This window comes from Euwallacea fornicatus, chromosome 21, assembly GCF_040115645.1.
Source record: "Euwallacea fornicatus isolate EFF26 chromosome 21, ASM4011564v1, whole genome shotgun sequence".
Lineage (NCBI taxonomy): Eukaryota > Metazoa > Arthropoda > Insecta > Coleoptera > Curculionidae > Euwallacea > Euwallacea fornicatus.
Genome location: NC_089561.1, coordinates 1622459 through 1640294, shown reverse-complemented (window position 1 = coordinate 1640294; position 17836 = coordinate 1622459). Strand labels below are relative to the sequence as shown.

The window sequence follows — 17836 nt, the reverse complement described above, 5'->3', positions numbered from 1 at the left end:
ATTTTGATAGTTACCCAAAAGAGGAAGCAATTGACTCGGGCGAAATCAAATGTTTCATGGACTTATGAAGAATGAAAGAAGATGATCTTCAAACATATTTTTAATTTTAATTTTTTTTAATTCATTATGTAAAAAAATACTAACACACTTTTGACTACATAGCAACAAATTTTTCCAACAAATAAATCAAAATTTTTACCGTTCATTTTTTAGTACCGTAAATAATAAAAAAATTCTGCTTTGGCAGGTAGAGCCATGGCGGTCCAAAATGATGATCATCGTTATTTAGACTATTTAATATCCTTTTAAACAATGCATCACTTGACCCTACTTCTCGTTTAAGTTTTTCAACGGGATGGCTCTGCAGGGAGGAGGAGTGAAAGTGAGTAGCTATCGCGTATGTTGAAATAGGCCCCCCTTGAAACTATAATCAACGTGTCCTACTGAATTTTCATAAATCGCAACATAAAGAAGTTATTCCCGGTGTTTTTGTTGGGACACCTTGTGTAGAATAGCTTTCCATTAAACATGGACATTCTGGTGTCTAATTACGTCCCCGCATCTGACAACCTCTACCTCTCAGAAATTTGAGCCTGAAATTAATTCATTAAGCCTTCTCGGCTTAAAAATGTAAACCAAAGAAGTGGGCAGGGCTGGAGCGCAGACGAAAGGTCATAAGATATGAAGTTTAATGATGGCGGGTTGACAGCTGAATGGCCCTCAAACCAGATAAACTTGCCCGGCTCGCCTGCATCAGATAAAAATGTCAACTCCGCCCTTCGTTTTAATGGCCTGGTCCAAAAGCGAAAAGATCTGATACCACTGAATTATAATTAGGTGAATACATTTTTTCAGATTTTTAAATTTCCTTTTTGCTCTCTTAAATGCTGCACATCTCGAGGCCACGGAAGCGACCGAAGTTCCAAAACCAAAGGCTTAATTCCTAGATATCTCCGCCTTTTCGAAACCCTGCCTGGAAGGTCGTTTTATCTTTGTTATTTACAACTTAACAACCGGCCATATTACGCAAGCAAGGGCCAATTCCATGAAGGGCGTCCCCGATTTGAATACGACCCTTTTGCATAATCTTGTCGTTCTTAAAGGGTGCCTAAACTCAACCTTCGGAAATAAAATAAATCCTTTGTCGTAAAAATGGGGTGCACGAGGCATCACAAAGAGCCCGATTTCGATACGCTTTTGCAAAAATATCACCCTGTTTTGAATACACCCTTCCATTTTCAAGGAACTTCGAGTTTTTTTTCTCGGGACGTTAATACAAAGGAACTGCTGGAATGTTTTTGTCGTTGGTCCTTAGTGGAACTTTTCATTATTGGTTTAAGCATAAAAATGACTCTAAAAGGACCTAAACGCTCCAAGGAGAATTACAGAGGATTACGTAAAAAAAGGAACAAAACCTTTAGGAAAATGAGAGTGGGGAGACGCACGGACGCTGGTTTGCAGGAGGGTACCACAGGGGAGCCCTCTTGTTGGACTAGTTGGACCCAGAAGAGACTATTCCAGGTTAGAGGAAGTCAGATGTCGGAGGTTCGTCACTTGAAGGTACTTAAGAGAGACCGTTTGAAACGGATATTACCCCTTAGAGGGCCGTTTCCAAAAGGAAAAAAAATATGTATAAACGTTATAGCTGAGGCGACAGCCAGAGCCATTTTTTTGTTATACTTCATTACATCAACGTTCCCACCGTAGGTGTAATAAAAGAATTTTTATGTAAATGTTCTCGACAAAAGTCTTCCCTTTGAAAATGGGATCTGCCTATACCTTCATTGATCATTGGCCAAATGTGTTTTGTAGCTTAGCCACTCTTTACTAGATGGCACCTTATGCGTTTTGTATCTTAATGTTTTTAGTTTTTTGATTAGTTTTATCATTATTTCTAGATTTTGTGAATATTTATAGACTCTCCCTCTTGATTTAATTCTTTTTTCCTTTAAAGGTCAATGGCAATTGCTTGAGCAGTGACCTGTTTAAATATCGATTTGGCGTAGTGCCGTTAAGGCCTAACACAGCTTTATGCACCATAGAGTCAAGAATAAATTGGGTATATATTTGTACTTGATTGCATTAACTAGTTCTTATTTCCAGTATTTGGAGCCAAATAACTCACGTACTGATAAGTTTATCGAAAAGAAATTTAATTTAAAGGTGCTAGCCTTGCTTAACGTCGAAAAAAATTAAGGAATTTCAATGTCGATATAAAAAGTCAAAATAGCTAAAGCATGAGTCATGTTTTTTGTTTTTAATCCACTATAAAATACCGTAGATAAGAAAATCCAGATGGTAAAAGTAGCCAAATATCCGTAAACTTGCCTTCTTCAAAGTCTTAAAAAACATTTCCTGTAACTTTGGAGGAACTATAAGAATTACCCCCCTTATTCCGGAGAGAAGTAATTTTCCCCGTTAGGGAAGAGCGGACTTGCATAATGTATTTTTGTAATTTTATTAAAACTATTTAAAACATTATAAGCTATTAAAATGAGCAATAATATAATTGGTTAAATTATAAAGAGTTATACAGAATTAGTCAACTTTAGAGACAGTATTAAGTCGCTTCCCACTGATCTGAATCTGAGCAATCCGAACTGTATATTTTCCTTTTAGATGCTCCATGAAGAATTTGTGCTAAGAGCTTTTCGATGGCCGAAATAAAGCATATTTTTTATATACATATTTCCAAAAAACAACGCTCTATCTACTACGTGGCTCGCAGCATCGAACATATGTTCCCTAAATAGTTGGTCGTTTAAAATTTTTAGATTTTGAAAAAGTAAACTAGAGCTATTTTTTAAAATTATTTGGTTGATTTTCGAGTCCATTTTTTACATCAGATACATTCTTTTTTACACCTTTCTTTTGATTTGTTGAGGGAGCAGATTTTAATGACATAATATTGGCTTGGCCTCAAATGTCGTGGGGTACCTATTTTTAGCTGATTTAAATGTTTTTTCTTAAATATAAATTGCGTTTGCGACGTCATTTGATCCTTCAGTAAGGGAATAAAAAAAGGAAGATGAGGTATGAAGTACTAAAAAATCAACAACGAACAAAAAGCTACAAAAACTCTTTTTAATGGCATATTTTGAAAACCCTGAAAGCGAAAAACCATCTTTTATATTCGATTCATAGAAACTGAGCTGAAATTATCTTTATTTCAAGTAAGATATTCAGTGCAATTCATGCTAAAAAATCCATTGAATTGAAGATGACTTATAGGGCGTGGTTCTTCTTCTTTCTCGTATATACTTCCTACGGGTAGTTAGCTATTGCCCCTATATGATCTAAGGGATCCAAAAGAATTTAGTCATCAACACTTAATGGAGTTATCAAATTTAAAATCGCAACACATAAGCTGGTTATAAAAAGGGAGAACTGTCTACCAAACTTCTCGGGACGAGCAGCTATTATACAATTTATTTTCGAACACACAGGGTAGTCAATTTTACAATACTCACCATTGAGGTGTTGGGAAGGGCGACAATTACAAAGCTCATCAAGAATCTTGCTTGAATAAATATTTATGTAATAAGTACGTAATGTAATGTTTTATGAGACGAATTATTTTATGTGAGCTTGCGAATGAGTCCATAAATGGATGAGTTGGATAAAACCTCATTACGTACGCGTTACATGCAGCGTTTTATGTCCGATTCTATCTTAATTTGCTAATCTGAAATACATTAATCAGCTGTGAAAAGACATTTACGTTCGTTAGTCAAGATTCAATTATTGTCAGTTCCGCAGAAAACACATATGTTACCTGTATATGTATATACTCTAATAGTATTATAAATTAATCTTCTTTATTGGGCTGGGACTATAATGAACCACTTTATGGTCGCAAAACAGTATCATAAAATTCCCCTTATAATCCAATTGGGCCTAGAATAATTTTATCATAGGTTTTAACATACATAGAAAAAAATCAAAATAATCAGTTAAAAAATCATTAAAACGGAAACACCATCAACTTAATTTTGATGGAACTTCGGTTAAAATGGCGAGCAAAGTAAAAGTAACCACTCTGTGTTAAGAAGTAAAAATTAGCATCCCAGTGCCGTCATAACCCATTTTCAATGGATTGAAGTTCTGCGGGAAGTCGGCCATTTTGTCGCGCGATTTTCTTTTTTTCGTCGGTGAAGTGTCATAAATTTCGTTTTGAGGTTAGTGGCCTGAATTTCCCTTAAAGCGATGAGACCAGCATGCGATAATTAATTTATTCGGGCCCCAGTTTATAACCCGGAAGCAGTCAAATAGCCATTGTCCACTAAGGCGTAGTAAGACGTCGATTGAAACCCTTTTAATGCTTCCTGGGGTTAGCTAAGAAAATTGCTTTGGAATTGCCTAAAAGCAAATTGAGATGAACTTCAAGACTCGATCTGCCTGGTAGTACTGTAGTTGAATAGACACAATTTAAACACTAAATCCCAGCTGCATTCGCTTCAAGACTGACCAATTTCTATGCTAATCAGTAGTTGTACCGAACGGAACGGAATTCCTTCGCTGCACTTTTCGCCCGATAAAATGGAAACCAGCACGAAATAAGTACCACGGACCCAAGATGGTAAGCGGCAATTCGTTTGGTATTTTATTTGCATCCACCGTCCATTTCAGAATTTAAACGACTCGTATCTTTATAATCTTATTACTCGGCTATCTCTCTTGCATTTTGCGTGCATGTGGCCTTCCGCCATATAAAGTCCATGGGAGTGGCACTTGTAGCTGTTTAATTTGTAGTTGGTTCTTGTCTATATTCAAAGACAAAATAATTTGTATGCATCGCTTAATCTGCAAGAGTCCGCTCAGTTGTCCATCCAGTCTTCTTCGATGCAATTAGGTTCCTCCCATCACGAAGAGGGACGAAACTTGGCTTTCACATCCTCTAGTGTACATAATTTAACCCTGGAAACTTCTAGACTAAATTCTAACTTTCTTGTCTAATAAAACACGACTATATGAAAGTACTTACATGGCTGATGAAACTTCGTGCCGGGAGTCGGAATTTTGGCGAGACATTTCTGGATAAAATGCCAAAAGTTGGCTCGTTTAAGCCTGGAGATTGCTCTTGGTAGACTCGAAATTACCCCCAAGTTACGCTTGTCTTATCTCAATCTCATGAAGGTGTTGGATTAAATTCGGAAAGTTTTATATTTTGTTGTCTCATATGAAGTAGTTCCTGCATTGTTTATTAACACCTAAAAAGGGAAATATACAAGTATGGGTTCAAAAAAATAGAGCTTAATTGGTTCATGGGTTTTTCTTCGTTTTTTCCCGACCACCCATGTCGATAGAATTTCGTAAAATCCTTTAATTTAAAGCCTCTTCTTTGCATCTTAATTATGCCTAATGGAGGGTTTTTAAGTGGGTTTGGTCGGACTGGTTGTTGGAACAGAAAATAAACAGTGGCGCACCACATGAGAGTTCCATTATTTTTTACAAAAAATCCGTGTTATGTCAAATTTTGAAAAAATCTTAGCTTGAAACTAAGAGAAATTTCTCAATGAAATTTTATAAATATCTGTCTTCAACATTCTTTAATAAATTTAAAAAACGGGACATTCATGAATCTAAATAGCGGTGCATCCAGACGGTGTCCGGTACTTATCAGCTTTAGGCGAAAGTCGGGATGGTTAATTTTGAAAAATTGCCTCTTAGAAAGTAATAGGAATTTTTTAACGAAGCAACATCGATCCTTGGGGTTAATCAATAATTTATAAAAATGGCGAATTTACACGAAAGCAAACAGTGCCGTATCAAGCCCTAATTTTGAATATTAGCTTAGAGCATTGACACGAACCCAATAAGGTAAAGTAAAGAGTAAAAGTGGTAAAAGCGCTAAAAAATTAACACAGAAGCATCAAGTGAATTCGATTGATCTAATAATATTCACAATGGGGTTTTATTTACTCTATTAAACGAAGCTTCAGTGAATGAAATGGGTATGCAAAGGTCTGCCCACACATACGGTGCCTACGTTGAGACGATTCCCACCTCCACATTAACCAAAAAAACAAGGGAAAAAATACCTAAAATAAATATTTACTCACCGGTTAAAAATTAAACTTGAGACACGACGCAGATATACACAAGCCATAAGCTCAGCTTTCGAGATGTTTATACATGATGGCGTCAGTCGCACACCATGCAGAAGGCGGTCGTTTGGCCATGGCCAGCTGGCTTGCCTCACTTAGTATCGCTTGACTTTTTTGACAGCTGATGATTCGGGTCGTTATGGCCGCGCTGAAAACGAGGGAAATTCGAAATTTTGTGTCACACGCGTGATGGTTAAGCCCCATCCAGACCCATAAAATCACGGTGTTACTTAATTGAAGTATCGTTAAAGCGGATGATGATAAACCGAAGACTTTTATCTCCAAGTGGCACACTTGAGTCGAAAATTGAAAAGGCTAATGAACTAAATAGGATTAGACGCCATTGCCAGGATTCCAGGCACGATTTTTCGTCTTTTTGTGCGGTGGAATAAGGTCCGGAGGCCATTTCTTATTTATATTTTCCAGACGACGTTCACGGGGCATTAAATTCAGCTTAAATGTGAAATCTGCACGGTGTTTCGGGGATTAGGACTGCTGCCGCGTTTTTAAATTCACCCGAAAGCTCAAGAGATTATTTACAATGTTTGCCATCGTGATTCTGTTTTATTTTCGTAATTATGCAGAGTGAACCAGCCTGCAAAGCAGGATTTGCTGCCAACAGAGTGGTTTCAGAGGCCGTGGGCCCCACTTTGACACAAATAACATAAAGTAGTAGACAGTAATGTGAATTTATAACTCGATTGCATTCTGCTGTGCACGAATATGGCGGCGCAGCAGTCAGGTCGATGCTCTTTGTGCACGGATCGTCCCCATTATGGACATCTGCTAGCACATTTTAGGTCAAGACTAGGAATTATTCTTGGGAAGACCACATATTTGATCCAAAAGCGTTTCGAAAAAAATTAGTTGTCCTAAAACCTCCCATAAAACGCGTTTAAGTCGCAGCACACAGTCACGTCCCTATTGCTGTTATTTATGTTTTCACAGAGTGTAGGCCCTCAATGAGGCCAAAATTACTGTGAAAAGATCGAATATACCAGACAGTTTTAGAGGCATTTTTCGATTATATTTTAAAGTGCCCTAAGGGCTCGTTTCCGTCGTAGAAACAATGGCTTCATTCAGCGTCTCAAGTGGATGACGATGGCAGAATATGCACAATACTTGAGATCCACCAGATTGAAAATGGGACGTTTAAGATAAGATTTACAGTTCTAGATGCATCTCGAATGCATCTAATTTCATAAATTTCACATAAATTTACGATTTTACTTCAAAATGCAAACTATGACTTTTGCGCCTTATTTGAACGATATTTTCAGTCCAAACCAAAAAACGCATAATTCATAAAATTAGGTTTTATACGCTTTTTATGGGGGCTCGCATGTCAAATATAGTGGACTCGTCAGTCTTTAGAGGGCGATAAAAAGTTTAGATTTATATTTAAACCACTCGTGGATCGTTTTAGTGGTCAGATTTTATGCATTAATATCGATAAAGGATCAGCAGAAATCGGCTTTTTTGGCCGAAAAACGCTTGTCGATATAATTTGAAGAATTGGAGATTTCTGTTATCAAGTCAATTTGACTTGAAAGTGTGACGTCAATGCGGAAATGTTCAAAAAAACTGTAACGAGATTTTGAACAATTTTTGATCCGCTGCTTTTGGCCTACGTTCACAAGCATTTTTAGAGCACAGTTAGTGACAGTTAAAGGAGAGCGTTGATTATGCAAATTTATAACTCGAAAACCGAATTTGCAATCCCGTTGAAATCTAGGTCGTTTTAACCTGCAGGTTAGTAGTCTATGTGAAAAAAAAACTAATAGTTTCTGATCCAAAACCGTGACGAACTATTGGGGTGACTTAAGTCATCAGCTCAAACTCGCTTTCACAGTTAAGGACATCGTCGATTTTGAAAATTTATAAATATCCACACGGTACCACCTTGGAATTTTGTCTGCTTTTAGCTACAAGGTAAACAATCTCCAATGCGTCTCATTTAAAATTGAGGCGTATTATCTGCGTGCACGAAGCTCAAGCCGGTGAGTTGCAGTGAATGAGATTTTTCATTGTGAAAAACGATCATTGAAAAACCAAAGTCGGTACCACATTACGATCCATTCAACCTGCAAACCACTGGTTTGTGTGAAAAAATTCTCAGTGCAGTCCGATTTAAAATAGGGGCCTAACGTTCGAGCTGCTCAAGTCGTTGCAACTCAAATTCGTGTAGCAGTAACGAAAGGCATTCATTGCTGTGAATACACCAAATTGGCTGCAATTTTCCTGAAAATCCATTTTTAAACAAAATCATTTAGAAGTGGCGGTAAAATCACAGAAAGTGCCTCTAACTTTTTGATCACATAAACTATCGAAGAAGAATAAAGAACATTTATTCCTGTCTAGAAAATACTGAACGATTTTACGTGAATAGAGGCGGCGATGATCTTAATCCTATTTGAGATTAAAAAACTGATTACGCGTAGTTCCTCACCTTTCTTTCGTCGCAAGACACTTTCATCACTTAAAACTGCCTTTAAATTAGTTGAGTCCTCGGCTCCACCTTCGGGTTAACTGACCAGAAAAACCCATCTGCAGACCGCTTGCATAAGAACTGACCATCGGCCGCTTTCCAATTTTTTGCTCCGTGTTTTGCCGAAGCAAAACCACCGTGGAAAATTTCGGCTTCACGCTCCTACCTCCTTTCTTTTTTCCTTTACAATTCCTTTCCCGAGAACTGTAAAACTCCTCCATGCATTTAAATGTTTTAGTTAACTTGGTGTTGTTGTAAAACCCGAAGTTACAAAAAAAATTTGAATATCTCACGTCCCCCCGAAGAGAAAAAGAATCAGGTCAAAAGATGGTGAGGTAAGAAAGGGTGGAACGGAGAATAATAGGGAGCAGCCGCAGGTTTCGTCTTGAGCGATTTAACGGTCGATTTTTTGCTGAGGTGAAAAGGAGTGAAAGGGAGAGAAATTTGGTACCCCGGGAAATATGGCAACATCTCACATGGTTCAAATATTTTCGCTTTATTATAATTGGCGGCCGTCCCGGTACCATGCTAATAATCTCAATAAAGTCCTTATTTAGTGGCAGCTGATGGCTTTGGGCTTTCGAAAACCGCCTGAGCGGGTCCATTTTATATGGCAGATGGCGATTGCAACTTTGTTGTAAAAAGCTGAGTTTATTCGCAGTCCCATGATACCTGTACCAACCAACAACGTATATAAAATATTAAGTTTTATTGGGATTGCGATTGCACGCCAGGCTTATCGTTTTGTTTTATGACGAGGACTCATTATTGCTTAGTTTGCTCACTCCGGACTTTGCTATTTAATTAGAAACTCAATTATGCAGGCATGACAGGGATTGCACAGATCTGAGGATAGGAGAATCGCAGACATACTTTTTAGTATTTTTTCCAAGTGAGTGCCTTCCTGTTGTTGCTGAACAGTTAGACTTGCCCGCAACCTCATCTCTGGCACACAGATCTCGCATGCGATCAGCCGTCAGAGATGATTGGATGAAGCGCGATTTTTCATCAAAAAACCCCTTCATTCGGGCTTCTGGACGCTGATCCTGCTCAGAAGTGAGGGCGAGGAAAGACACCCAATTCCTCAGGATTCTCTCTAAGAGGTTGTTTTGTGTCATTTTATAATGCCGCGGGGGGGTTAATGGGCCAGGGCCTCTCGAGCGCATCGCCGATATTGGCAATATTTTCCCGCTGAAGCTCCGCCCCGAAAAGGCCTAAATACAACAAAAAGGACAGAATCCTGGACAAAAACGAATAAATAAACAAACCGGCCTTTTTGTTTTATTTAAACTAATACAAGTGCATTTAGTATATTTGGTATTAGGGCAGCAGCGGAGAGCGATAGCGGATGACCGGGCTGGACTTCCTGGTGCAGCGTGAAACTGCATCCAGACTCCCGGTCAGGGTCCGTTTTAACCCGCAGTTAGTGTTATTGGACAAATAATAAGGGCCATGAATGATGGGTGCATGATCAAGCCTCATCATCGGAAAGATCAATGCAAATTTGGACGTTTCTTCAAAAACCGAGTGTTCTAAACGAGGTTAACCATTTTATGGGGCAGTAAAATTTTTATGAAAAATGCGTTGCACATTACTTTAATTGAAATGTCGCAGTAAATAGAAATAGGTCGTGGTGGAACTGGAACTCCTTTTTTCTTTGTTCGTTCGTTTTGTTTGGGGAAAAACGAGCGGCCTGTCTCAAACGCGTACAGGGTGTACATATCATCATGGAGTTATTTTTGAGGGCGATACTACCCAGCAAAACAGTAAAAAAATACTAACGCGCCGATGGTGAGAAACGCGCCGCTTTCGATGTACAGGGTGGCAAGGTTTCACATTTTTCAAAGGACGTTTCCAATTTATTTTATTAGGAGTTGGAATGAATTCGTAGCGTTCTACAAGAGATGGCATAGATAGTACAGTATTTCGTTGTTATCTACAATAATATACTTATCGTGAAACAGCGGTCATTAGAGGTCATTTGCTTTGCATGTCCACTTTTTGAATAATAAATAACGACATTTTATAATTTATTGAATATGTCACAATTTCTGCCGAATAAAGGGTTTTTGCGGGGAATTTTACTTCATTACTTTAATATGAACAAAAGTGCCGCTGAAGCTCATCGTATTTTAGTGGAAGTATATGATAAACATGCTCTAGCTGAACAAACGTGTCGGAAGTGGTTTGCACGTTTTAAAGCTGGTAATTTCGACTTGGTCGACAAGGAGCGACCTGGTCAGCCAAAAAAATTTGAAGACAATGCTTTGGAGGCATTGCTCAACGAAGACCCATGTCAAACACTTCAAAAATTGTCTACATCATTGGGAGTTAACTTATCAACGGCAGGAAAACGTCTTAAAACTTTGGGTATGATCCAAAAGGAAGGACATCGGTTCCATATGAACTGAAACCAAGGGACATTGAGAGGCGTTTTTTGACGTGTGATCTGCTGCTTCAACGGGAAAAAAGATAAGGTTTTTTGCATCGGATTGTCACTGGTGATGAAAAATGGATCCATTACGACAATCCGAAGCGCAGAAAGTCATGGGTTAAGCCCGGTCAACCGTCAACATCAGTGGCAAAGCCGAATATACATGGGTCTAAGCTTCTGCTCTGTATTTGGTGGGATCAGAGGGGTGTGATTTATTATGAACTGATGAAACCGACTACAACTGATTGCATTGAGCCGTGCATTGAAAGAAAAACGGCCGGAATACTCCAAAAGACACGACAAAGTCATTTTGCTGCGCGACAATGCTCGTCCGCACCTCGCAAAACCGGTACGAACATACCTGGAAAGACTTAAATGGGAAATCCTGCCCCACCCGCCGTATTCCCCAGATGTTGCTCCATCTGATTATTATTTGTTTCGTTCGATGGCTCATAGTCTGTCTGAGCAGAAGTTCACTTCTTACGAAGATTGTCAAAAATGGGTCGATTCATGGATTGCATCTAAAGACAACGCGTTCTTCCGACGCGGCATTCGTGCCCTGCCCGAAAGATGGTCAAAAGTAGTAGAAAGCGATGGGCAATACTTTAATTAATGTATTTTTTTATTTTCATTTAAAATCAATACATTTTTTTCTTAAAAAAAACGCTACGAATTAATTCCAACTCCTAATACAATTTTACACGGTTGATTTGCATCGATGGATATTTTTGCAAATTTTCCGAAAACGGTGAAAGATACGAAAGCACTGCAAGTGATCAAAAAGTCAAAGAATTTAAGAGGGAATCTACTGAACTGGAAGAATTATTGAATTCGGTATCGGAATCCACACCGGTGTTTTCGAAAAATAAAGATGTAAAGCATGAAATAGTGGCACACGACCCAAAAAAACACAACACTCTGTATATGGCTATCGAGGATTGTGACGTTTTATTGTAGACGCCCCCAAAGGACCTTGCTGTACGAAATTTTAAAAACTTAACTCGAGGCATGCGTGAGGAAAACGCAAAATAGAGCAGAAATGTGAAACTTTGCCACCGTGTATGTCGAAATTGGTACGTTTTCGACCATCGATCTATTAACATTTTTTTATCGTTTTACAGAGTGGTGTCGCTCCCGCATGTCTCTATGATATGTTTCACCCTGTAGAACATTTTTGAAGTCATTTAGTTCATCCAGTGTTTTTGTCCCTTACCCAAGTTTAACTGCACGATATTCATAAACTTTACACATATGGGATGCATTTGATGCATCGCTAAAAACTTTTGTAATAATGGCACATATGCACTGTCAATAAAATTCAGTTAGGACAAAATCAATGTCCTTTACATAGGACCAATAAAGATCAGTATGGTTTTTTTTCTTTTACGACTTGAGCATGGTCCTCCATGTCTACATGTTCGCTCGATCCAATGTGTATTAAAATATTCATATTAATGCCTTATACGAGTTTCTTTTATGGGTCTATAAAACGTTGGCTGATTTTGTGCAAATTGACTTGTTTTAATTGGAGCGTTCGTTTATAGATTTTGTGGGATCTTTGCGTATGGAATTTTAATTAGTTTATTAATTTTGTTTTGTTTTTGGAAAACCAAGCAATTTTTTCGAACTCAGCTTTTTCGTTTTTGCAGAAACCGTGCAAGCACCTGAGGTCGCCGTAACTGAAAATAAAATTAGCATCTTCATGCAATCCCAAATGTTCCTCAACCGAAAAACAGGGTCGGACTCTCTTGTATTAATTGGGCACTACGTGGTGTGGAATAAAGGTACCGAACGCTTGAAACATCTCGCGTACCATTTGTCACACTTATTCCGAAAGTTGATGCTGACTTGCTTATTTGAAACGTTTTCATGTAAAAACCCTTGAGATCCTGTATCGCACATCAAGCCCCAGAAGAAACTCCCACGGTTCCAACACAAATCTCAATATAGTTGATACGAATGGAGTGCGCTACATGAAATATTCCTGAAATTCCAAGACGAATCCCAAAATGGCATTTCATTCAAACTAAGCAATTCGACATTGATTTCTCACAATCTAACTTTTATTTTGCATGTGTCAAAGCTAAAACATTTTTTGTTTGTCCAAGCACAACGTGTAAGTTAGTTTAACAATAATATGTTGTGTAACTAGTGCGCAAAATAGCACTTTAAGTAATAGTAAAGCAGTTTGGTGGGAGTGGCGCAATGCCCGACGACCCACTCATCCTCTTCTCTTCGCCCTGAGTTTCCCCTGAACCGCGGAGAAGCATTACTTCAAGGGGTTTATTTGCTGTCTTCGACGCTTTCTCGGAACGTATTTTTTATGTCTTCCTCTCTTTCTTCCTATTTTTCTCCTCCATCTCCTGCGCCCTCACAGTTCCTCTCAGCATTCTCATCACAGCCATCCAGCCATTCACCCTCCTCGGCGCCTTACGACCCACTGGAACAAAAAGTAAGAACAGCAACAATTATTGGCAACCAAATAGGAGAGCATGGGGTCCTGTCTAAGATCGTAAAAGAACTTTTCAATTGGAGAACGCAATGGCTAATGGAGATCCAAGAAACGCCGCAATATTGCAGGTTTCACATAAAATTAATCTACGGAGATGTGAGGAAAGAGCTAGACAAGAAAGTTTCCAGGAAAAGCATGGAACGGAGTCTTAGAGGAATCAAAACAGGATATGTGGGACGAGGGTGAAAAATTAGGGTTAAAAAGGTAAAACAGCGCAAAAATGTAAGACTAAGCGACGAAAAAGAAAAATAAGTAATGAAAGAGATCTTTTCAGAGAAGTCCTCGTATACGTGGGATATCAAGGATCAAAGCGAACATCAAATACCAGACGTGACCACACACGAATGCGGAAAGAAATGATAAAATGCCGATGACATAACCTCATCAACTGAAAGTTGTTTTAATAGGGACGTGCTAAAGACTGGACATCATATCCTGCAAACGTGAAACATTGGTTAAAGGGCTTAAAAATTGAAGGAGAAGGTCTATGAATTCTCTATCAGATGATTAATCAAGAAAGAGACTTTGAGTGCTTTGAGCTTTATAATAATTTTTCTCAGTGATATTTAAGTAAATTTCGGCATAACAGTTTTAATACAGCGAATGAGGCATAAAACTAGATCCCGCCAAACAAACCAGAAAATATTTGATTTGTTCCTTTAGACAATATCCGAACTGTAATAAAACGGCTTCATTGAACAAGACGAGGGTCTTCGGCTCCGACCGACTCCAAATATTTATTCAAAGGGAGATGGAAAAAATGATATATTCTCCCTTTCTATACAGTCTTGTTATGTTCCTCTTTGTTATTGCACTCCCCTTATGTCCCCTTTGGCTGGTATCAAAAAACACAAGGAATAAAGTCCAGGACTTCCCATCCCACACTATATGCGATCCAGATCTCTTTTCCATAATGGCTAATTGCTGTTGATGTCAGGTCAGCTTTGACCCTCTATAACATCGATAATTACTGAAGTTTTCCCTTTCGGAACGGTTTTGTGAACCTGCTTGAGTCTACCGAACCCATATGGAAGTTCTCTAGAGTGAAACATCATCAGAGATATTTGGTGAATATTCTAGCGAAGAAAGTACGTGATGCACGAGGTGAGAACACACGAATTAAGTGTACGTATACATGGTGATTTGGAACAAATTGGAAGCGTTGCCATAAACTTTACTGTTCTTGATGCCATCACCCACTGTGGTACCAAAACATGTTTTCTGTTGGAACAACCAATAAAACGGTTTGCCTACTTAATTAACGACTATTAGTTGGCAACATTGTGCCATATATTAAGCTTGACATCTCAGTCGGTCGGATTGTTTCCTTTGAACTCCCATGAGACCGCACTGTTGTTCGCTTATGAACCAGCACTAAATCCCCAAAACGCGGTCATGTATTAAAAGGATTAAGTAATTTGGAACGATACCCCGTAAATCTCGCGTTTAATTTATTCTCTTTCCACGGGGAATGGAGTACAATGCCTCAGATGTAAGAAGGAGTTCTCTAAAAATACCTGACGATTCGAGATGGCATCACGAAAAACTCCTTTCTCAAGAGCTGTATAAGGGGTACGAATGTTTGCGTCCGGAAATTCGCTGTCGTAAAACGAAACACTCCAAAATCCAGGCAAATCCTTGCTCCGGGACCCTTTGGGCGTAATCCAGTTGTTTTGTATTCTGGAAGTGTTCGGAAAGCCGTTGAGCATTTGAAGCACAGCTGCAAATACGAAATATTAAATATGCGGACGCGTGGGGGGGGATTTTTAAATTCAAAATAAGGTCTGAGACGTACGGCATAAACGTAACAGCATGGGTTTGCCAGAAACGTACAAATTATCAACAAAACCGTTCGATGTCAATCTCTAAAGGTAAAAAAAGTCCCTATTTTTGTCTGGTGAATTTTTCATTTGACCCCGCTCCCCATATCGGTGCAAAGACAACGTTTAGGATTGCTTTGTAGAGTGTATTTCCATTCTTGTTTGGCACGTTCTTTTCAGCGAGAACGGGAGATATAAACGTAAATGTCAAATACAGTGCCAACAATATTCATAGCTCGTTTTGGTACTTGGGGTACATAACAGGATCAACTATATGCAGCTTCGGCTCCGCGTAATAAACAAAGACGGTTAATAGATGGGGTTGGTGGCGTTGAAATTGATTGGGTGACATTCATTGGCACAGTGGGGGCAAATAAGAGTTTTAGCGGTAAAACCGGCAATTATAGTAGAGCAAGATTAGACAGACTGGGAAGTGGTTAGAGGAAAGAATAACAAAAACTTACAGAGCTCATTAGTTCTGGAATGTGTCAAACCTTCGTCTGTTACATTGTCATAAAGTCTCCAACTCTCGTCGTTTCGGCTCTGTTTCGTAACCGAATTTGAGTCTTAGACATAACTACTCGACAGAGTCAAAACATTATTCGTATATAAAAAGGACTAAGGAGTTCGGTTCCCGCTTGTTTCCCCTGCAATGAAAGTAGAAAGCGTTTTCGTGTCACCTTCACACTCCCATTGACGTTTACGACTGCCCTTCACACATTGACTTTCGGTTATTATTAGACGAGTTAGTGAACTAATACGCGGCTAAATCCAGCCACGAAATAGCATTTGGAGGATTGGCCACGATGGGTGTCTCGGCCCTTCTTTTACCAGTCTTGCATACGTCGCTGCCTTCTGTTATTCTATAGAGCGTTGCTTCTACGCACGCACTCAGACCACACGTATGCACATGCATCAAACGCATACAAAGTGCATCGGCCTGTTACACGCGAGTCGCGTTCTGCTCTCCTGATACTGAGTATGTAGTTCGGAGTCATACAACCGACCCGACCAGTTCCACCAGTGCATTTCAGCTGCACGGTAATTATTATCGCCTGACGTCATTGCGATGCACTTTAAATTCAACCATTCATAGCAAGTGCGATAAAGAGGGAACGAATCGGCGTCTCTCTCCAACTTATCAATTTTGTTTAAATAATCAATTGTTGGCTTTTATGGGAACGCTGAGAGAACTGAGTCGATTTGAATTTTCCCAGTGCATTGCGGGCGGACCTTTCTGTCTCTTGGATCGAGCAATTTGTGTCGAACACTATAGAGAAGGGAGTCTCGTAATTGGAGGCTGCAGGGGCGTCGCAAAAACCTTAAAATCTACTGGCCAAATCGGAAATTTATCCCTTTGACGACGGTTTTAGAATTTTCTAGGGGACGCACTAAAACATTTCTTGCAATCCACATGAAAAATCCTCAGAATTTGTAGAATGAGCGCTCATGGACGCCATGAGCTTATTGTCATGTTCGAGGGAGGCGACCAAAATTATCTATTCTGAGACCAAACGATTTACATAAATCAGCCAAAAAAGGCTTCTTCACAAGTCCACCACAATCCCACCATAGTTTGCGGATCTGGGAGCTCAAAACGGGAGAAGAAAGCTCAGTAAAGGCGGACTCCGTCGACATTTGACACAAGCCCGATTGGACACTCTGTATATGAGACGTCTCCCACTTTCGTCGACCCGCAAAAACAATATTTTCCTCTTAATTGAATAAAACCATCTTATCTTTATATTCCCCCCAAAAACCCGGTTATTTTAGATTCGTAAACACAAAGGGCTAATTTACGTCCTACATGGTCCGCTCTACTGCTTTTATGGCCCTCAGTTTCTTGATGAAATTGCCTCATCTAATTTTGCCAAAAAAGACAGAAAAGTTCCATTCCGTCAATTGATTTATTTGCATATATAAGTGCTCTAAAGAGGACAAAAAAGGACTGTATTGGAATTTAAATTCCACTTTGTCGTGAGGATAATGGGCGAGGGTTGAAGGAAGGTTCCCTATCGAAAGCTGTTAATCTGTCTTTGTAAAAGCTCCATAAAACTTGAAAAATATTTCTTCCACTCAGTCTTCAAGAGTCAAAGCTTACGGCTCAATGCACAGCAAAGAGAATATTGTCATTTGCCCTTAAGGGACTAATTTCCCCTTTTTGTTTTTAATGGTATCCGCCCAGCCTTTTAAAATTCCTTTAATTCAGATAAGAAATTGTTCAGACGTTCAGGGCTTTGTTACCACTGTGTTCGATATTGTACAAAGATATGGGGTCCCATTGACAGATTAGTGACCGATCCAAGATGACCAAGATGTGACCTTTGATAGAATTTTTTCCCTTTTAATTTAAAGGATAGAAAACTGTTTTTTGAGGTGCAGAATTCCGTAGTGGGGTGATGATCGAAATCGTTGAAACCGGAGGAGCAAATATGCCTTAAAAATTCCAGCGGACAGTGTTGGCCCCTCTACAGC

General features: G+C 39.1%; 1 protein-coding gene and 1 long non-coding RNA gene across 13 annotated transcripts in view; one reads left to right on the top strand and one right to left on the bottom strand.

Annotated features, from left to right (window-relative positions):
• Abd-B (Abdominal B) overlaps window positions 1-17836 on the top strand; it is a 66585-nt gene that overhangs the window by 33937 nt on the left and 14812 nt on the right. The window lies entirely within an intron of this gene.
• Window positions 3221-8668, bottom strand: LOC136345699 (uncharacterized). 3 transcript variants are annotated; one of them, XR_010733188.1, is made up of 5 exons: window positions 8557-8668; window positions 6063-6255; window positions 4985-5210; window positions 4497-4927; window positions 3221-4435 (listed from the first exon to the last, which is right to left on the bottom strand). It is a non-coding gene; the product is annotated as an uncharacterized lncRNA (long non-coding RNA). The 3 variants fall into 3 exon arrangements; XR_010733189.1 differs by having other exon boundaries at window positions 4497-4924; XR_010733187.1 differs by having other exon boundaries at window positions 4497-4917.